Here is a 23124-nt window from a genome sequence, read left to right on the forward strand (position 1 = left end):
CAAAATGGTGCATGACTGAGTCTATGGGAATCTGCATTTTCTGCACTGTGTGAATCATATTATACATTCTGTAATATGAAGGGGTACAAGGCACTTACAGGTTGCATTTTTCGAACTTTTACAAAGGAATAGTAGTCACCTTCAGAGACTTCTAACTAATTAGACCTTAGACAAACGTATATTTGCATAAGTTTCATCAAGCTGCACTTTCTGAATTTCTTTCTCCTTTGAGTCTATTTATTACTCAATTCACTCTGTTATCTAATACCTTTTACAGTAACTGTATGCCCTAAAATTCTCTTCCCTCCTCCACATCATCAAAACTTGCTTTTGGATCATTCAGGCTGAGGTAAAAAAAAAAAAAAAAATGACTAAGATCTTAAAGTACAGATATTTGAATTTCAATGGAAAAGAAAGGCTAAAGGATTGAGGTTCTCAGGCAAAGAGACAAGAGTCTGCCAGGCATCAGAACTTTTTGGCTTCTCCCAGTTATAAGACTCGTCTTATAAGACATATAGTTTGAGAGAAGTAGTCATTCAAAAGGCTCAAAATATAGGAAAACAAAAATAAAAATCACTTCTTAGTTCATAAATACAATATAGGTCTATTGAAGAGAACATTACAATTGATCCCTGTTTTCTGATCTCAAACTGGCCAACAGTGAAAAGGAGTTGGATAAAGCGGCCTTGGTGTTGCTGAATGCAAGAAGAATTGAGTGTATAATTACAAAAGGAAAGTGAGTGTCAATGTGTGTGTGAGAGAGAGTGTTTGTATAGAAACCACTCTAGAAAAAGACATTTAAAACTGCTAAAGTTATTAATGCACTGAAAAGAAACTATTAACTTCAAAATCATTCTATTGCTATATTAAGTCATATTTGAGGGACAAATCAATAGCCATGACTTTCTTGAAATGTCTCCCAACACTATGATTTTGTTTTATGGCACTGGTGGGTAAAGGGGTTTGGTCTGAAAGGACACAAACAGGTAATACCAGCAGTTAAGAATGTTGGCAGTAGTTGAGCAAAAAAATAAAATATGATAGAAAGCACAGTTTGTTTCCTTTGTCCTTTCCTTTTATGTTTAGCAGTTATGTAAATTAAAAGAAATTGATCTTACTACCTATTATTTTTATTCAGTTACCAAAAGAACATTTGCTTTGAATGAATGTGGATGCATTTTTCTTTTAACAGAATCAGGCAGCCAAACATGACTCCCTGTTATTTACATGAGTCAGTATCCACTTGCCCATGTAATCCTGTTTCACTGACTTTACAGTCAGATAATTCTTGTTATGATCAGGGAAAAAGCAAGCAAGAATAAATGCGATGCCAATTAATATAACTACGAATTAGTATTTAGTAGTAGTTATTGATCATTTTACATGGAAATTAAAAAAATCAATTAACATTCCATTGTTTACTATTATTTTTAACAAAAATGGGATTTTTTTTTAATACAATGTTCTGTTCTTTGTTAAGAAGTGAGGAAAAAAGCACTTACTGATCCTAAGCAAGTCAGCTCCTCGATTTGCCTGATGACGATGAATATGAATACAGGCTTTCTCTCCAATACAGTTGCTCTTCATCAAAAACAGGCTGGCTCTAACATATTTCACAAACAGAGAAAAGTGTGCCAAGACACAGTCAGCAATTCTTTTTAATTTTTCAGATTTAAAATATTACTGTACTTTGTATGAATTTTACATTTCTCATGGATAATTTTACCGTGAAATGTATGATGCTATAAAACTGTATTTATGAAGATACTATAGTAGGCTTCACATATCTCCATATCTTACATTAGTAACATTTAAATTTGAATACTCCATCTTTATTCTTTCATAAACTAGGAGATAATTGTTCTGATGACAAGCAGAAGAAGCTGGCAGGAACGATAGATTTGCCACTCTTTGCTTTCTGTTATTTGTGAGTCTAATTACTCTAGTTGGTCAATTAATGGCAACACATGACAAAATCTTCCTACTAATTGACTCTAATTTCACTATTTTTTGTTACTGCTGAAGCGTCCTCTAATTTTGTATGTGCATATGTTACCCTACCTGTCAGTTTTTTCCTCCCAACCTTCCTTATCAGAAGCCCATCTTACTGACTTTACAGTCAGGTAATTCTTGTTATGATCAGGAAAAAAGCAAACAAGAATGAATGTGATGCCAATTAATATAATTACTAATTGGAAGCCACATTTTGAGGGCATTAAAACAGAAGAAGAGTAGAAATGATAATAAGTTGGTTTTAGGGAAGCTGTTAACATATAAATAGAACCCAAAATGGCACCACTGGTAGTTTTCCAGGGACTTAATATTTCTGACACACACTCAATTTGTGCCCATGGATAAGACATACTATTATAGGAGAATCAAAGAGTTACATATTTGGAAAAATCAGGTTATCAAAAAGAAGTAATGACATTGTTTAAACAATAATGCATTAAGCTTTCCTTGTTTGTTATGCTAGAAGTTGTATGAGATTATGAGTAAAAGCATTTCAATTACTTCAGCATTGTGGGACATGATGTGTAAAAGAGAACTCAAGACACGGAAAAAAAAAGGAAAAAGAGAAAGGAAATGGCTGAAAGATTAATTACTAGGCTGTCAGCTGCTAGGGGAGTTTATTTATGTTCTCTTAATATTCATAAGGCTCTTGTCAAAATAGTATTATTAAATACCCATTTTATAGAAAAGGGACTGAGGCTGTTCAACTGCCGTTTATTTGATGGCTATTTATGCCTGTGATGGGGACAGCTATGTCAGGAACTTCAATTCCAGTTAAAGTGAAACCTGGCAGAGACATAGTTTTGATCCAAATTTTGACAGTAGTACAATGTTGCTTGTCCTTCTCCAGGATGGTAGTCTGTATTTCAATAACTGCAGTTCTTTACCCTGTAACATTTTTTCTGAGTTGTTTGTACCAACTATTTGGTTTTGTAAATTTATGTGACACTTTGTTTTAAACTAATTATAAATGTAAATTAGACTAGCTCTAAGATGTCTTTTTTCCACTAACTGGTTTTGTAGTAGCAAAAATTTGAAATTACATGCAAAATGCTGTTTACAGTTGTTTTAGTAAGGGGATGCAGAGCAGTCAGAGTGAGTTGTCATTCTCAAAACAAAATCAAATTATCTAATATTTTACATTAACTCAGGTAATGAATATCGCTTCTGGATCCAAACATTGGTTTAATTATTTATAATCTTTGCAGTGTCCCTAAAATATCTATTATCTCCAATTAACACTAAGGAAACTGAGGCATACAGAGGTCCAAGTAAGTGGCAGGGATGGAATTCAAACCCAGGTCATTTTCAGGCTTGAACTCCACTAATTCTATACCTTTCACTGCCTCTCTCACTGTAGGTAATTGTATTAGTCTGTTTTCATGCCGCTGATAAAGATATACCCGAGTCTGGGAAGAAAAAGGTTTAATTGGACTTACAATTCTACATGGCTGGGGAGGCCTCAGAATCATGGTGGGAGGCAAAAAGCACTTCTTAGGTGGCAGTGGCAAGAGAAAATGAGGAAGAAGCAGAAGTGGAAACTCCTGATAAACCCATCAGATCTCGTGAGACGTATTCACTATCACGAGAATAGCACGGCAAGACCACCCCCTACCCCCTGCCCGACCATGATTCAATTACCTCCACCTGGGTCCCTCCTAGGACGTGGGAATTCTGGGAGGTACAGTTTAAGTTGAGATTTGGTGGGGACACAGCCAAACCATATTAATAATCAACAAATGTTCACGTATTTCCTTTACATCAGGTGGAGTAAAAGAACAGGTGTGTGAAAGAAACAGCATCAATCATTAAGCGATACTTAAACCAGTGCAGATTAGTTGTAATGTAAATGTTATAATAATAATGCTAGTCAGCAGTTACTGGATATTCATATTATGTTAGAAACTGTGCATTTAATACATTATGGGTTTGTTTGTTTGTTTTGAGACTGAACCAGGCCGGGCGCGGTGGCTCACGCCTGTAATCCTAGCACCTTGGGAGGCCGAGGCAGGCGGATCACGAGGTCAGGAGATCGAGACCATCCTGGCTAACAAAGTGAAACCCCCGTCTCTACTAAAAATACAAAAAAATTAGTCGGGCGAGGTGTCGGGCGCCTGTAGTCCCAGCTACTCCGGAGGCTGAGACAGGAAAATGGCGTGAACCCCGGAGGGGCGGAGCCTGCAGTGAGCCGAGATCGCGTCATTGCACTCCAGCCTGGGTAACAGCGAGACTCTGTCTCAAAAAAAAAAAAAAAAAAAAAAGAAAAGAAAAGAAACAGACGGAGCCTCGCTCTGTTGCCCAGGCTAGAGTGCAGTGGTGCCATCTCGGCTCACTGCAACCTCCGCCTCCTGGGTTCCAGCGATTCTCCTGCCTCAGCCTCCCGAATAGCTGGAACTACAGGCATGCGCCACAACGCCTGGCTAATATTTGTATTTTTAGTAGAGATAGGGTTTCACCATGTTGGCCAGGGTGGTCTCAAACTACTGACTTCAGGTGATCCACCCGCCTCGGCCTCCCAAAGTGCTAGGATTACAGGCATGAGCCACCGCACCCAGCCCTTTATGGGTATTTTTACAATTAAATCTCACATATATACTACCGACTCTAGGAAGTAGCTAAGGTGATCAAAACATCAACATGACCAGGTGCCAGCAATTAAGTGGGAAGGGGTTCCTGGGGGATGGTTTTGACCAAGACATTAAGGAGAGACGGGATGGGCAGTGGTGGGAAGACTGAGAAGCTATTTATAGCAGGGAGATAGCACTACTGTAAGCATGCATTGCTTGCTTAAGAACTGTGGACCCTGATAACCTAAAAAGTGTGGTTTTGATGAAAACTGAAGAGTGATACCTTTATGCAGGTTTAAAAAAATAGACTGATATCTATCCATCCCTTCATATTTGAACATAACTTAACTGGTTTGGAGATGTGTTGAAATGACTGATCTCAAGTTCCCTTTCAAATCTGAACTAAATGTCTGTGTGATGGAGATAGAGGCTATGGAGCTGCTTTCCCGAGGTCATAGATACAGCCCCCTCACTTTCGCCAGTGTTTTACATTCTGGCAAACCAGCATAGTTCTTTTTATCTGTAGTTATTATACATCTAGTTGAGAAAACCCAATTTCATCTATTTGTACCAAAGTACAGATGAAATCTGAATTCATCTGATTAGTTCTTCCTGTAAAATTGTGTTCATTTCTATCACATATGTTGTAACATAAAGATTTTTGGTGATATCATAGTCCCAAAGTGATAACCTAGATCATCTGACTGTACATTCTCCATAGGAATAAATCATACGAATCTCTCTGAAGTAATGTTATAATTAATTCCCAAAGGTAATTTATAATTATATATATGCTACTTTCATGCATATTTGATATCATTTCGACTTTCACTATTCATTTATCATGTTTGCAAGCCTTTTGTTAAAAATAGCTGGTACACAAATCATTTCCTGATTGCCACATCTGGAACCCTGATTATATTTGCATTTCAGAGTCGTTAGCCTTTAAAACTAGAACAGAATCTGGGAATTTGCAGACAAAACAGTGCTTCCTTCTGCGAGTTGCATAAAAAGACATTTTTAAATCTGCATTTCTGTTTAAAGACAACTGATTTATTTTCATTCTAAATTTATATGACACTTTCTTTAAACTAATCATAAAATGTAAATTAGGCTAACTCTAAGCTGTCTTTTTCCCCCACCAGAACAAATGACAGTAACATTTTGTACAAAAAGAAAATGTTTTCCTATTCACACCTTGAATCATTGCTCTCCCTGTCTTTGAAAGTTAATTCTGATCAAGATGTACTGGTAGCTCACTGAAATCTTTGACAAAGCCGGTTTAGCTATTCTCTTGAGTAATGATTTACCTTACATTAAAATATCTTAAACATATGAACATTAATAACTAAAGTGATGAATATTACTAATATTGGGACTCAATTCATCAAGGAGAATACTTTGGGGAAGCAGATGGACTGTGAAGGGACAGGGATAATTTTTAACTATGGCCTTGATATTTAGACCAATGGCCAAGGAAAACCATGAAGAACATGAGAATGGGCTTCATTCATGTCAAGGAAGCAGAGTATTTGCCGATGGCTTAACATTTACTGGGCATGTCCTAACAGGATAGCCTGAAAAGATGTATAACATTTTATCTGAATCATTTAATTTAACCACATCCCTCCCTGTTAGTGTTATCTCTATTGGTAGATAGAAACCAGGCTCAGGAAGATTAAGAATGTTACCTAATTCTAGTAAGCTGCAAAACCTAAACTGATTTAATTCCAGAGCAAAGATCTTTCTACCTTATCAGCATGGGTCTTTATCTCTTTGAGAATATATGAGCTCTAGGAGCCTTCTTCCAGAAAAATGCATAAATAAACAACATGAGACGTGGTATATCAGTACAAATCTCACTAAATGATTGGTGTGTTTGGACTTGCATCTGCTGGTAGATCTTTTGTGAAATTGCCTTTCTCTGAGATAGTGGGCTTGAAGTATTTTTTCTGAAGACACTCCCAAATTATACATATAAGAAACTATTTTCCTTTCAGGCTAAAGATAAATTAAAATATATTTAACTACATATAGGTGCCACTGTTGGTCTAACACTCTACATATACCAGGATACAAGCTAAGATGGGTCCAAAAACTGTCCATTATACTGTAATTTGCTTATAATATTGTGAGGTAGATATAATTTAATCAATTATAAGACAAGAAAAAAGAAAGAAATGCTCCTTCTTCCTCCTCAACATCATGTAATTAGCCTACCCCACTGCTCTAGGCTAGGCCAAGTTTTTTTTTTTTTTTTTTTCTCGTAATACAGGGAGCATATTTTAGTGACCCTCTGTCACAATCTTCTCCACTTCAAGTACATCCCACATAAATCTAGCCCGTCCCACAAAGTTTGTGCCAGGCAGTCTTAGGGTCAGTTGTACCCACGTATGTATAATTTTGAACTTCTCAAGTAGGGCCATTGTAGTCAGTAGAGCACAGTGGTTGGTACTGATGTCAAACTTTCTGAGTCCAGATACTGCTTCCATCTCTGACTAGCTATGTAACCTTAGATAAATCACTTAATGTTTTGAAAAGCATCTGTTTTCTCAGGAAAAGAGGATAATAAATACACCTACCTCACAGGGTTAATGTGTAAATTCATGTAACATGGGATAATGCACGTTAAGCATTGCACAGTACCTGCCCTTGTTAGTAATAGCTGCTCTATTATTAATTATCCTCTTTGTATCTCCATTCTCAGCTCCCTTCTAACATATAATAGTTCTTCAGCAAATATTTACTGGCTTGAATTAGTTCTAAAACTTAGGCAATGCACCAACAACAGAGTAATCGCCCTTAACCATCACTTCTCCCACTGAAAGGGAGAATAGACAGAAGCCAACTATCTACCCTTTTTCTACATAAAACCTCTTATCCAGCCTCCAGTTAATAAAATAATAGTTCTGAAACCCCAAAAAATATTAGCAATTGTTGAAATCATGCTAGTTTGAAAATAGTTGAGTTTTCCTAACAAAGTATGTCTCAGGATCCCAGGGTCACCAAGCTTATATTAATATAGTCTAGTTGGGACTAATGGTAATAATCAGTGACCTAGTCACTTTTGAGCTTCTTGGGCTCTTAAAAAAATTGTTATCATTAAGCCCACACTTCACAGAGTCACAGCTATTTTATTTTTATAGGAGACTCAACAGTCAAAGTAATCTCTTTAAAACCACAAAGCATATGATATCTTTGTCCTGCTTAAAACTTCTAATGGTTATCTAGTGCAAAGACACTAAAACATAAACCACTTAATAAGACTTATAGGGCTCAAGTGCTCTGGCCCCCTTTAGTATCTCTTCCAGACCTTCACGGGTTCCAGGCATGTTTGCCTTTTTCAAGTCCTCGGATGCAGCAAGCTTGTAGCTATCACATGGCTTTGCATTTACTGATTCTTCTGCCTAGATCAGTTTTCCTCCAATAATTTCAGTGTCGTTTCAGATGCCAACTCTACTACCTTGGCCAGAGAGACCAGCCTGCTCTGTGTGTGTCTATCCCATTAACCAGTTTCACTTGTCAATTTGTTTACTTATGTACTCCACCACCCTCCCCCAACCCGCTCCCAACAACTAGGGCATTTGCTTAAGAGCAAGGACTTTGTGTTCATTCACCACCAAATCTTCCAAGGCTTTCAACAGAGACTGGTATGTGGTAGATGCTCAGGAAATGAGTGTTGAATTAATGAATGAATATGTGAAGGAATGAAAAAAAAATGAGAGACACTATGACAAAAATATTTCTCTTTTGAAAGAACAATGTAACAAGGAAAAAATCTTCAATTAAAATCAATCATACATCGTTACTAACATCACTTAGTAATTCACATGCAATACAAAATGTTTCTCTACTTTCTGGTTCTATCCATGTAATTAATTAAATTTTGCTGACTCTAAGGCCAACCTGTGAGACATTATTTAACTTCCCTACTCTAAAATTTCAGCATTAACTTGGCAAGAGACATCATCAATTAGTGGTCATCTGATCTTGCATAAATTGTAATTAACCTTTCAATGCCTCAGTGTTCTCATTTGTAGTGTGAGAATTATACAAGATGTATAAGTTTATAAGAATAATCACATTAATAAAGCTCTTGGAATAGTGTCTTGCATCTGCCAAACAATATAGAAGTCTTGCTACTGTTACTAGTGTTATTATTATGAGAATTAAATATGGAGAATAATCCTTCAGACAGTTGCGTATTCCATTGAATGTAAATGGGACTAACAAAATATTTAGAAATCAGATTAAAGGTGGGGTGATAAAATATACCAAGGTAGAAGATTATGAGGGTATAAAAGCATTAACAGTATTTTTGTCTTTTGTTTTACTTTATTTTTTAAAGAAGGAAAGAGTCTAGAAATAAAAAGACAAAAACTCTCCATTGGCTGTGGTGACATGGAGATCACTGGTGTCCTTCATAAGTGAAATTTCAGAGCAGTGGACAAAGGTGTTGGAGTGAGGGAAGCCAGAAGAAAGTAAACTATTGAGTAAGTAGGACATGAGGTGTGGAAAAAAAATCTATAAAGATAACAATTTTGAGAAGGACAGATGTGAATGAGACAAAGAAGATATTCGATGACCAAGGAAGGTTTCATGTTGCATATATACTTTTTACTATTTTAAATAGGAGTTAGTGGTCTAGAATATGTTTGAATTTTTATGGGAATAATCTATAAGGAGTAGGTCAGCTGTGGAAGACTCAATGCTGTGAAGTTCTTGATCAGATGAGAGAAAACGGAATAACCACTACATACAGCGTGAATGGCCTTTCACATTAACTCTAACAAAAAGGGAATACGAAGATCACTGAAGATGCTAACGGATAAATGGATTTGACAGTGGGCCATTTACTGGCTTCTATTTTCTTAATGAGATATAAAGCAACACATCAGCTGAGAGAGGGAAGTAAAGAAGAAAGATGGGAATTTGAGGAGAGTGGGGAAGCCTTATTTAAAAAAAAAAAAAAAATAGAAAAAAGAAAAAAAATGGCCCTTAAGTAGAATGAGAAAGAATTTACTGGCTAGTCAGAGCAGTATTCCCAGTCTTGGAAGCCCGTTTGTGGTTGGTGTTCATTAATTTATTGGAATACAGTCGTGCCCTGTCACGTGATTTTTCTCCAGTTACCTAGGAATAAGTTATGAAGGCAGAAAAGACAGAAGACAATTAAGAGAAAATACAATTAGTATTTTAAATATATATGTGATGTTTGACTTTAATAGTTATCAAAAAATTTAAAGAAATGGAACATGAGGGTCCAGTTTATTAATTTATGAAAATCAGCAATCACATATCACAATATCTTATTTTGGTAATGTACTTCATCTAATTTGGTTCAATAACTTGAAAAGTAATTTGGCAATGTCCAGTAAGATAAAAGTGGTCATAGCTTTTTACTCATTAATTTTAATCCTGGAAATTTACTAAAATAATTTATATTTAGAAAATCATTATATAAAGGTGTTCATTGTCCTGTCATGTGTAATAACAAAAAAAAATGGAAACACATTTAATTTCAACAATAAGAAAATGATTGAGTAAAGCAAATTATATCCAATTAGTAGAAAATTAGAGTCATTAAAATTATAATTATGAGACTATGCAGCAAAATAGAATAATGCTTACTGAAGAGAGGTGATTTCAAATTTGTCAGCCTTGTGACAACTATGTAAACATATGACTATTTATTAAAAATCAAACAAAAATAAAAATTTAAAAGCTCTGCAACAGTAATGGGAATTTTTACTTTTGTTTTAAAATATTTTTAGTATGGTTCTTTTTTATAATTTTGCTCTTTAAGAGGAGTGTTAAAGGAGATTTTTGTGGCCCCTTTTTAAAGACTTTCTGATTATTATGTCTCATATTTTCAAATAAATAATTATTTTACCAGAAAAGATCAGACTTATTTAACTGATTATACTTCCACATTATTTGGTTGAAAAATAAGAAATATCACTTTTAAGTGTTTTTAGAAAAAATTTCAAGATTTTTTTTTCTTTTTTGCTGTATTTTTCTTGGAATAGAGATTAAGCAAACTGCCTAAAATTCTAGTCATTATTTTTCATTATTTTCATTTTTATTCATTATCCTGCCCTTCACAGGAACAGTAATGAATCTGCAGGTTGCATCTGCCAATTTCTTGTCTCTTATCCACATGATGAAGCCATGCTGATATGAACACATCCACTATTTTAAAAACTCTTCAGTTATTGAATTACAATTTGGTCTTCTATTATAAGGATTTTATGTAAGTGTAAAATTTGGACTCAACTTCTGGAAGCCTTTTGTCTTCTTAGTCTAAACCTGAAAGATCCTTAATATTCACCCATATGAAGAATAATTATTTGCATAGTTAGAAGCTCCTAAATTATTTATTAAGTATACCTGGCAGCACTCTTGCTATTTCTCAGAAGCCCTTTATTGAAGTTTCTCTCTCCCTCTTTCTCTTATACCTACATACACAACCGTAAAGTAATTAGGGTTTTTTTAATGAGGATTGCTGGTATAATGTTTATAGTTTCTTTTACAGGGCCAGATACAAAGCAGGCACTCATTGCATCATTAGTAATGTTATCACTTTTCTGTTATTATTTAAGTCTTCATTTTCCTGACTGTGAGTTCCCATAAGAAAATACAATTTCCACTACATAGAGTAACACCTGTTATCTGGAGATATTTTAATTGAGCTCATTACTCAAAAAAAAACCCAAAAACCAATAGATCAGTTGTCTTTCTTTTGTGTTTGCCTTACATCAGTGTTCGATAAAGATTTAATTATTTAATTATTAAGTTCTACTTTTCAAGAAAGTAGAACAAATTGATATGGTAAAAGACATGAGAAAACTGTCCACGGAAATAATGATCAACTCACTTATGTGCTCAAAACCCACCTTAGGAGAACTGTTGTTTTGAAAAACACAAAGGAAAAGTGTAAAAATGTATTGAGTAAGTTATAGTAATTATTTTTAAGAGCTAAGCACAAAATTTCCTGTTGATTTACATATTTGGTACCAACAAAAATCGTATGGAATTAGTCATATTAAGATAGAATGTCGAGCTACAAAACATAGTCTAATTTATGAAACATGTCTTTGTTGGCTGATAAAAAGTAAGATGGTGAGTGATCTCTGATTAGCAGAAGGCAAAGAGAAAAATAGCCTTTTCTACATTACATTGTACTTCTGGGTAAAATGTCTCGTAAATCTAGCTACAAAGCTATATGTTCTACAGCTTTTAGGTACCTGTGTCAAAGATTTCCCCTGTGGAGGTCAGATTTTGCCAAGGAAGGGATTTGTAAAAGTAATACAAATGCCAGTATCATTGGCAACCACCAGTGCCAGCAAAGTGAGCCTCCAATTCAAACTGATGAGCATACTATCCTGTAGTATCGTTTCCTTGTAAGTTTTCTGTTTTGGAAAAGGTGAATAGAAAATGTATTTTAAAAAGGCTTTTAAATACAATAACAATACATCATTTTGAAAACATAAAATACTTCAGCTAAAGTTATTACAGCATCTTACATTAATATTTCACCGTACATTAGACATTGCCTACAACCAATGTTTATGATAATCACTGCCCTCTGAAGTGGAATCATGCCCGTGGCAAACATTAATCTTAAAGAAGATTAAACACCAAAAAGACATTTAGCATTTAAAGACACTTTGCTTTGATTTATTCAGTGAGTTCTTCCAAAAACATGTTACCAGGAATTATTGCATATTGAATTGAAATTACCAATCATTTTAGAGTTATTTAGTTTTTTCTTCAACATCAATATCAGTAAGGTAAGGCAAACTCAAATATTTATTGGGGACTGCAGAAACACAACCATAAAAAAAGAAAACACTTGACTTTTTAAATAGACTTTATATTTTAAAACAGCTTTAATTCAGAAAATTTGAAAGTATAGTATAGAGATTTCTCATATATACTATACCCATTTTTCTCTATTATTAACAACTTAGTATGTTGCATTTGTTTCAATTAATGAACAAATATTGATATAGTATCATTAACTGAAGTTCATACTTTCATCATGGTTCCTAGATTTTTACCTTATCATGTCACATTTATGTTCCAGGATTCCATCAGGATACTGTATTACATTTAGTTGTCATGTTTTCTTAGGCTCCCCTTAGTTGTGACAATTTCTCGTACTTTCCTTATTTTTGAAGACCTTGACAATTTTGGATAATACTGGTCAGGTATTTTGTAAGATGCCCCACTGCTAAAATGTGTCTTATGCTTTTCTCAAGATTAGGAGTGTGCTTTTAAGGAAGACCACAGAGATAAAGGGCCATTTTGTCAAGATGACTTACCACTGCTAATGTCAACCTTGGTCACCTGGCTGAGACAGTCGTCATCAGGTTTCTTCACTGTAATGTTTCTCTATTTTTCTCTTTCTGTATTATACTCTGGGAGGAAATCACTATGCTCAGCCAACAATAAGAAGCAGAGTTATACTCCTGCTCCTTAGGGTGGAATAGCTACAAAAGCTATTTGGAAGTTTTCTGCAATGGAGACTTATCTATCCCCCAGCCATTTATTTATTTAATCACTTGTTTACACCAGTAAGAATCTGTGGACATTAATTTTATACTTGGGATTATATACCACTTTATTTTGTTGCTCAAATTGTTCCATCTTAACCATTATGAACTCTTTCAATGGTTCCTGGGCTCAATCATTGTGGGTTTTAAAAAATCACTTCCTTAATTTCTCACGCTACAAGATGGTCTACTTCCATCTTTTATATTTCTTGCCCTGGCTCTAGAATTGGTCCTTCCTGCAGGAAGCTCTAGTTCCTTTACTGGGGAGTGGTATTAGCACCAAGATCTGGGTGCTATGTTTGCTCATTGTTACTGGGGTGTCATTGTTTGTAGGTTCTCTTAGCTGACTGAGTGAAGAGATATATGTATGTATACTAACAATGTGTATACACATATCTATAATTTTTTATGTATGTTGCTATGCATATGTACATTAAGCTAAGGATGAGTTTATATTAATGTCTCCATCCCTAATCTATTACTTCATGAATCAGTCTAGCCTTCCTTATCTATAAATTTCACCTTCAACAGAACACTTGACTTCTACAAGTGTGAAAATCAAATCGTAATAACCTTGTTAACCCTTAGGAAGCCATTTGTCTAGCAGAATAATTCCTAAAGGGCATGGTGTATATTGTCAAACTTCAATTTACAGCCAGCAGCACTTTTTAACATTAATAGACCTCCATAATTCTGGTTCTGATAAGATGGAGTAGCTGCATTTCTCCCAGGTATTTTCACTTCCCAATAAAACCCTGAAATGAATACAATAAATAAGCATAGGAGGCACCGAATAGTGAAAATTGGAAGGCAGACTTACTTCGAGACTTAAGAAATGACATGGCAATGAGTTCCCTGTTTTCTTATTGCCTCCCACATAGCTCAGACAAGGCACCACAGGAGCCTCCAATCCATAACCACCAATAGACACAGACAAAAAAAGCTCCAAGAAAACTCTGTGGTTCTTAGCCAAAGTATGAGAAAAGAGATTTCTAACAACAGAAAACCTTTCTGGCAGTATGTACACCTCTCCAGCAAAACACTAATGAAACCATAGGTCATGGTTACACCCATGACCCATGACTTTTGTTTCAGAGAGACCAGGTAAAGAGTTGATCGTGCATACCACCCTACTCTTGCCCTTCACAAGCAGCCAGCACTGTGCTTCCCCCACCAGAGTTGTTACAGTGTGGTTCAATGGAGAGCTGAGCCTCCACCCCATCCATCAGGAAGGAGACTTAAGGAGATCATGCCAGGCAGAGCTAATTACAAATGGACTCCCTGCACACAGGCATGGAGTCCAGTGGGGAGCTAAGCCCCCACCTCTATCTGCCATCAGCAACAGGATGTTGCAAGTTGGGGATAGGAGGCACTGTACTTTCCTTCAAAACCTGGGGTCAGGGGAGACCAGTGAGGAACTAAGCCTCTACACACACCTAACACCAATAGGATAGAATTAAGGTAATGTAAAGAAAGAGAGTTGACACTTCATTTCCCTCTGCCCTGGTTCAGGGGGCTTGTTAAAGTGCTGAGCCTCCATTCTCATTTGAAGGCAACAACATGGTATGAGTGGTCCCATTCTCCTTGGGAAGGTGTCAGCAAGGCCAAAGGCGGAGCTAAACTTCTACCTCATCTGTCTGCAGTAAGGCCATGTGAGTCAGCGTCCCTCTGTTGCCAGTATGGTGTCAGCAAGGCCCAGTGGAACCTGTACATTCCCACCCTTGTAGCTTTCTTGCTACACCCCAATATAGGGGAACTTCCTGCTAAAAATAATAATAAGTTAAAATAAGATCCAGAGTCATATAATACTCATAATGTTCACAATACAATTGAAAACTACCAATTATACCAAGAACCAGGAAATCACAAAATAAATGAAAAAAAATTATAGTCAGCACACACTAACACTGAGATAAATCAGTTGTTGAAATTATCTGACAGGAATTTTAAATAAGATATCACATAAATGTTTCAAAAAGCAATTATGTATTTCTTAAAATAAATGAAAAAATAGAAAGTATAAGCGACAAAATAGATGTTATAAAATAAAAACCAAGTGAAAATGATAGAACTGACAAATACAATAACACAAATAAAAACCTTTGTTGGGAAGGCTCAAGAGTAGAGTGGAGATGACAAAGCATAGGATCACTGACCTCAAGAACAGATAAATAGAATTTACCGAACCTGAAAAACAGAGAGGAAAACATAGGCTTAGTGAAGAAGTGGGCAGGAACTCAGGAACCTGTGGAACAAAAAATAAAAAGCTAACATCCATATCATCAAACTCCCAGAATGAAAACAGAGAGCCAGTGAGATGGAAAAATTATCTGAAGAAATAATGACAGAGCAGTTCCCCAAACTGGCAAAAGACAGAATCGTACAGATTCAAGAACCTAAGCAAAACTCAAATAGGGTAGACACAGAGATATTCACGCCAAGGCACATCATAATTGAACTTCTGAAACATAAAGAGAAAGGAAAAAAGTCTGAAAAGCAGACAGAGAGAAACAATGCATTACTTACAGAGAAACACCAATTCAAATGACAGCAGATTTCAGATCTGAAACTATGGATGTCAGAAGTATTGGCATAACATTCCTCGAGTACTGAAAGCAAAGAACTGCCATGCACGAACTTCATATCCAGTTTCTTCTTTGGCTTATATTAGTGAACTATTAACTAATCTTTCTGTGTCTAGGATTACAACTACCCTTCTCCAACAATCAAGCCCCAGTATTTCCAAAGTGACCTTTCTAAAACAAACAAATATCTGATCATGTTATGCAAATAAACCTTTCTATCTTCTTTTCTTCTAACTTGAAATTTTCTGTTAAAAATCATTCAATGGCTTTCCATCTTCCTTAGAATTAAATTCCACACTCTTTTCATACATACACAAACCATTCTTTGTCTGGCTGCTACCATGCTCTCTGTTGTCTTCTTTTTTTACACCCCTCTAAGCACTCTTTATACCAGTTGTATATGGCATTTCTTTCTGTTCTGTTCCTTAACCATTCTTTTTCTTTCTACTGTGAATTTGTCTTCTCTTTGACTCAAAAATTTACCTCTCCTTCACATTACACACCCATCTCCAGTACTGCTTTCTACAGGAAGGCCTGCTAATATTTCTCACTTATTATTGGTCCACAGACTGCTCTCTCTTCCATTACACTATGTAATAATTTGTACTATCTGGATGCCCCAATAAAGTAAATTCTTGATGGTAAGATTATGATTTTAATAAAGGTTACACTGAAGTCTAGCTTAATCCTTGGTATACATTAGGGGTTCAGTGAGTATTAAATGAGTGATGAATGAAATCTTTTTTTTTTTTTGAGACAGAGTCTCGCTGTGTCGCCCAGGCTGGAGTGCAGTGGCGCAATCTCGGCTCACTGCAAGTTCCGCCTCCCGGGTTCACGCCATTCTCCTGCCTCAGCCTCTCGAGTAGCTGGGACTACAGGTGCCCGCCACCACGCCCGGCTAATTTTTTGTATTTTTAGTAGAGACGGGGTTTCACTGTGGTCTCGATCTCCTGACCTCGTGATCCACCCACCTCGGCCTCCCAAAGTGCTGGGATTACAAGCGTGAGCCACCGCGCCCGGCCCGAGTGATGAATGAAATCTTAATTTTTCCTTTTTTTTTTTTTAACTAGGACTGTATCAAAGATACAAAGTTTTCCAGGAGATTAGAGCCTTAGGACCTTTGATTTGATTTAATAGAGGACATTGTTATCAATGCATTAGTACTTAATTACCTCAAAAGAAAACTGTCAACCCAGGAACTAAAGTTTATCCATTTGGACTTACAAGATAACCTTTAATACCCCACTGCCACTGTATCTGATGCTGTCAGAGGCCCACCTACATCTCCCCCTACACTCAGCATTTCAGTGCATACTGATAGAATTGTGCCATCACCTGCAAATACCTCTTTAGGGCAGGCCAGAAGTGTGCAGGAGATAACATATCTGGTTGAAACTTTCAATCCATGACAGAGGGGATTTGGGATATAAATACCTCGACTTTCTCACCCACTGGTGGGGATAACCCTGAGGAATGTTCTTCAGGGTTTCACAGGACTCCTCTGCGGGACTTGTAACAGTTCCCCGCAAAAGTAACCTGTTCAGTGCTGTGCCTCTCTTTGCTTTCTTTCATGCCTCTATTCTAAATTCCCACTCTTCTCCTGAGTTTCCTTGCTCACTTTCCAGGAACAGTTTGAATTCAAATTCTTCTCTCAGGCTCTGCTTCTGAGCGAAATCAGTCTAAGACAATCCCAAATCACTTCTAGTCTCCTAATAGGCCAATGTTCCTTTCAGGGCCATCACTGGTACAGATGCTGAGGGCTGGCTCATTGTCTGTCGCTCCTAGATCCTAATGTTTTCAAACAGATGGAAAAGAGTATGACATTAAACATAGAAAATATGTATATGAAAATGGCCAAGAAGTGGAGGGAAAGAGCGATCATGTCATTTGTTTTCCATAAATGATGAATGATAGTATAGAATTTGTGAACAGGTGTTCTATAACAGGTATGAGTATAATTTGAGAAGGCTACTCCTTAGTCACCCAGAAGTCTGCTATTATTGTTTCAGAATCACAGTGTTGGAACTTTATTGCATAATTTGCTTCACTTTACCCTAATATCCATCTTTCTAAATCTGTCCATCTTTCTAAATCTCTAAGTAGTAGTCAACAGATTTATTCTCTCCCACCATCTCATCACAAGAAAAGCTACACACACACACACACACACATTTTGTGTGTGACAAAGTTTGAACAGACATTCAAAGCCTCTGTAAAATATCCTTCAACAAATTCCAATGTTTATGAATAACTAAGTTTAGTCAAATTAATTTTTTGAATATCTAAGTGAAGATAGAAGAGAAATCTAGATGAAGACTGAAGAACCAAAGTGAATATTAAAGGAAAAACAGAAAACTTGCCTTTTTTACCCTCTAAATCACTGACTAGTAGTCAACAGATTTCTTTCCCCACCACCCCATCACAAAAAAGCTGCACACACACACACACACACACACATACACACACAATTAATTAACAAAGGCTAACCAGGCCTCTTTTGAAGACTGCTTGACTTGAAATCCCAAAATGCAACCAATACTCTCATCACATGTTTGTGTTGTGAGAATTCATACTCATAACCATGAAAGTTCCTGAAGTTATGATACTGTTCAAACGACAGATGCTTGAACATTTGCTTAAAATTTTTAAAAAGTGAAACTTATATGTACAGATAATTTCCCTTTCTCTTGCTATCTCCATTTCAGTTTCCTGACTTTCTGAGAAGCCCTGGTTTCCCCAAAGAAGCAATTTCTGATAGAAATCTGAAGGTCATCTCCGAGAAAAAAGAGATCTAGTATAGTCAATGAATTAAAGACAAGAAGGTTTCCAATCAGGTAGGAATACTGATTCTCAAACATTTAATTACCTTAAAATAAGTATGCTGAGAACTGGTTATGGTGTGACTGTCTGAAAAAATAGGTATCTAACCTACCCTACAAGGAACCTGTTCACAATCCCCTTGGAGGTTGTGATGTTTATCAGACAAAACCTTAGAGGGAAACTCATACAATAACAGCATGATGCTTTTTTCTATTTTTAGCTTGTTGTTACTAAGTACACTTAGTGAGCTCCATGCCTGTGGTTTAATCCTAGGAGGTTAGGCCTGTGGAACAGCAGATTAACCCTTTCAGTATTTTCTTTTAAAACAAATCCTTTTCATATGTTGTCTCCGTGACCCTCTATGAAGGTCATGAAAATTATGGGTCATGATGGCATTTAGTTCTATAAGAGGAACAGTCCTAATGAATGATGTAAGGAAGTTGTTTTGGTTCCTATGGGGCACTTCTCGTCTTGGTCTTGGGACAATCACAGTGAGTGAGTATAGAGAGTTGGAAGGGAGGTGAATGGAGCATGTGAAAGGGGAGCTCTGTTTTCATTTATCTATGCACGTCAGCATCCCACTGAGAATTTTCTTTCCATTTGCAATTTAAGACCAAAACTTGGGGCAAAAGGACATCCCATTTTATGAAAAGAAAAGAGAAAGACAGCAGTAACATCATAATAAGTGGCTCATCTTCTCATTTGCAGTTATATTAATATATACTTAATAATATATATATTTAGCACAGCACTTGATCCCTAGTCAGCACTCAAAATGAAGACACATATTGAATAATGGATGAATGAAGGGAAAAAGTTTGTCCTTGGATTTCTTTGTGTGTTGGCTTCTGTTGTCTCAGAACCCAGCACTATAACTAACACATAAAATGTGGGTCATAAAACTTTTTGAATTAATGAATAAGTCCCCATGATTCTAAGGACAATTATAAGACCAACGCAAAACACATATTTGCCAAGGTCTGTGACAGAAGTATCTGTGACATGAAAGCCTGAATCTGAGTCTGCTGATATAGCTGACAATTTATCTCGTTCTGAGACTGCTTTTTAATGATTTACATGTTATCCTTTATATTTAGGCATAGTACCTTCATTAGATTTACTATTCAATGATTTGGGCTCGGGGAGAAAATCCATCAGATAAATTTCTTAACTATATTACTTGCAAACTTTTTTTTTCAAATTAATAACTGTTACAGTAATTGTACATATTTATGGGGTATAGTGTGATGTTTAATGCATATATACATTGTATAATGATCAAATCAGGGTAATTGGCATATCCATCATTTTAAGCATTTATTATTTCTTTGTGGGGAAAACATTCAAAATCTTCTCTTCTAGCTATCTCGAAATATACAATACATTGCTATTTGCTATAGTCACCTTACTGTAAAACATATTTGTTAGAGCATTTTTATAATGACACACTTAAGGGCAATTTCAGAATCACTAGCTGCTAAGATTGTTATTTATACTTTTCCATGGGTAGTACAGCTGCAGCAGCTATTTCTCTACATTCTGCTGTTGCTATCTGCTGCATTTCCAAGAGAGAACAAAATCCATTTCATTAAAGAAGGAAATGTAAAATTTAGCATAATCCAGTTACCACAAAACCAAAACACTCACACACACTCTCCCAGGTGTGGAAGTGAACTAGCGATCTAAAATAGCACACTGAAACTCGTTTCAAAATAAGAGGACATTTACTCATATTTGATTATTTTATTATTTTATCAATTATGATATTCAGATATACTTACTAATAACAATTCTGAATTGCTAGACGGAGCATTAATTAACTATATACAATTTTTGTCTTTGTATGTACTTAACAATAAGCTATGAGATTGTCTCCCACACCTTATTCTTTTCTTGCATTCTCCTGGGAACAGGAGATGTAGCTATCAGTTTTTTTTTTTTAATTTCTACACAGCCAAAAGACTAGTATCACTTAAATAAAGACAGAAAATTGCCCCAAAGCAGGGAGCTTCATTAGGTAGCATAAAGTTCTCATGTGAGAAAGGGAGAATTTCTTTTCTTAGCTGAAAGGTATCTTAGTACAAAATATTCATAAATAAATATATCCGTGGTTTGGGATTAGATCTCCATCTCTACAGTTAATGTCTAAGGGTTATCTTCGGTAACCAGGAAATTTTTATTTTAAAAACATTATTATATAGTATTTGATACATGCAAAGTAATGCATGCAAATCTGTTATATGTAAGTTATGAAACATAATAAAAATAAACTCTTGCAAACACACCACCAAAACTAAGAACTAGAATCAACACTACTGAATCTTTCTTTGTGCTTTTCTCTGGTTCTTTTTTTCTGTCATAAAAACTGTAACTCTGCTCTTGGTTTTATATTAACATTCATTTAATTTTTATGTATTTTTTACTAAGTATGGGTTGTTTTGTGTTTTATAAAATTGGCATCATGCTTTCTGTAACTGTTTGCTTTTTTTTCACTCAACATTATGATGTTTCTAAGGTATATCTATTTTGTTTTAGCTAGTGTTTATTCATTGTTATCACTGTATATTACTATGTTGTATAAATGTAAAAAATGTGTATATTATCCTGTTGATGTTATTTGAGTTGTTTTGGATCTATTATTAACAATATTTTATGAGTATGTATTTTAATGTCTCCTGTTACACACGTGCAAGATTTATCTTAACCTGTATATCCAAGATTAGAACTGCTGGGTCATTGGGAATTTCAATATTCAGCTTTAAAAGATAATGCCAAAATGTTTTTCAAATAATGCCAAAATGTTTTTCAAAGTTACTGAATCAAGTTGCGGTCCTATGATTCTACAGCCTCATCAGTTAGATCAGCCAATCTAGTTAGTATAAAACTTCAGTTGGTCTTTGTGCTAGTTTGCTAGGGCTGCCATAACAAAATACCACAGAGTCTATGGATTCAATAACAGACTCTATTTCTACACAGTTCTGGAGGTTAGAAGTCCAGAAAGGTGTTGGCAGCTTTAGTTTCTCCTGAGCCCTCTCTCCTTTACTTGAAGACTACTGCCTTCCTGCTGTGTCATCGCATGGCTTTTTCCCTGTTTGCATGCATCCCTGGGGTCTTTTTCTTCTTATAAGGAATCCAGTCATACTGGATTAGAGCCTCATGCTTAAGACCTTATTTAACCTAAATGACTTCTTTAAAGGGCCTATCTCCAAATGCAGTCACATTGAGGATTGAGGCTTCAACATACGAATTTCTGGGAAACATAATTCAGTCTCTAATAGTTTTAGTTTGCATGTGTCTAATTACCAATAGGTTGAAAATCTTTTCATCTGTTTAATAGTCACTATATTTCCTATTCTGGAAAATTCTGAAGAATATCTTATGTTCATTTTCTATTTATCTTTTCATACTTATTTCTCATTGTTATTTAAGTTCAATCAAGTTAAATAGCTTTTGGAGCTTGAGCTTGTATCTACCATCTTGCTAATATTACCTGTTAATAAGAGTCAATTTTCTTAACACAGAAGAATAAATGTAAAAAGTTTTTAAATGTTGTAGATCAGCTTTGTTCCATAGAAGTTTCTGTGATAATGGGAATGTTCTCAGTGCTCTGTAACGCTGTATCCATTAGCCATGTGTTTTTTTGAAAAAAAAATGTAAATTAAATTAAATTAAATTAAAATTTCAGTACCTAGGTCAAACTAGCCTACATTTTAAGGGTTCAAAAGCCACATGTGGCTAATGAGTGAACTGTGCAGCTTTAGGTGGTTAGACAATGGACCTCTGCAGTCCCAGGATTTTGTCTTTGACAGTGGCATAGTGAGATATTTTATGTAACAGTTATTCTGGCATTAAAAAGAAAAGTTAACTACCATTAGACCCAGCAATCACATTACTGGTTTTATATATATACCTAGAGGAATATAAATCGCTCTATTATAAAGACACATGCATACAAATGTTCTTTGCAGCACCATCCACAATAGCAAAGACATGGAATCAACCTAAATGCCCATTAATGATAGACTGGATAAAGAAAATATGGTACATATACACCAAGGAATACTATGTAGCCATAAAAAAGAATGAGATAATGTCTTTTGTAGGAACATGGATGGAGTTGGAGTCCATCATCCTTAGCAAACTAATTCAAAAGGAGAAAACCAAATACCATGTGTTCTCACTTTTTTTTTAATTTGTTTTATATTTTTTAAATTATACTTTAAGTTCTAGGGTACATGTGCACAACATGCAGATTTGTTACATATGTATACATGTGCCATGTTGGTGTGCCACACCCATTAACTCGTCATTTACGTTAGGTATATCTCCTAATGCTATCCCTCCCCCCACCATATGTTCTCACTTATAAGTAGGAGCTAAATGATGAGAATTCCTGAACACAAAGAAGGGAACAACAGACGCTGGGGCCTTTTGAGGGTAGAGCGTGGGAGGAGGGGGAGGAACAGAAAAGATAACTATTGGATACTAGGCTTAGTACCTGGGTGGCAAAATAATGTATGAAACAAACTCCTTTGACATGAGTTTACCTATATAACAACCTGCACATGTCCTGCTGAACCTAAA

At 35.7% G+C, this 23124-nt stretch overlaps 1 protein-coding gene across 1 annotated transcript in view; it reads left to right on the plus strand.

The window, feature by feature from the left end:
* Window positions 1-23124, plus strand: part of PKIA (cAMP-dependent protein kinase inhibitor alpha) — an 89916-nt gene that overhangs the window by 37988 nt on the left and 28804 nt on the right. Inside the window, exon 2 of the mRNA XM_032759887.2 lies at window positions 18426-18554. The gene's annotated coding sequence lies outside the window, so the exon portion shown is untranslated. The remainder of the gene's footprint in view (window positions 1-18425; window positions 18555-23124) is intronic.

Source organism: Hylobates moloch, unplaced genomic scaffold (assembly GCF_009828535.3).
Source record: "Hylobates moloch isolate HMO894 unplaced genomic scaffold, HMol_V3 SCAFFOLD_9, whole genome shotgun sequence".
NCBI lineage: Eukaryota > Metazoa > Chordata > Mammalia > Primates > Hylobatidae > Hylobates > Hylobates moloch.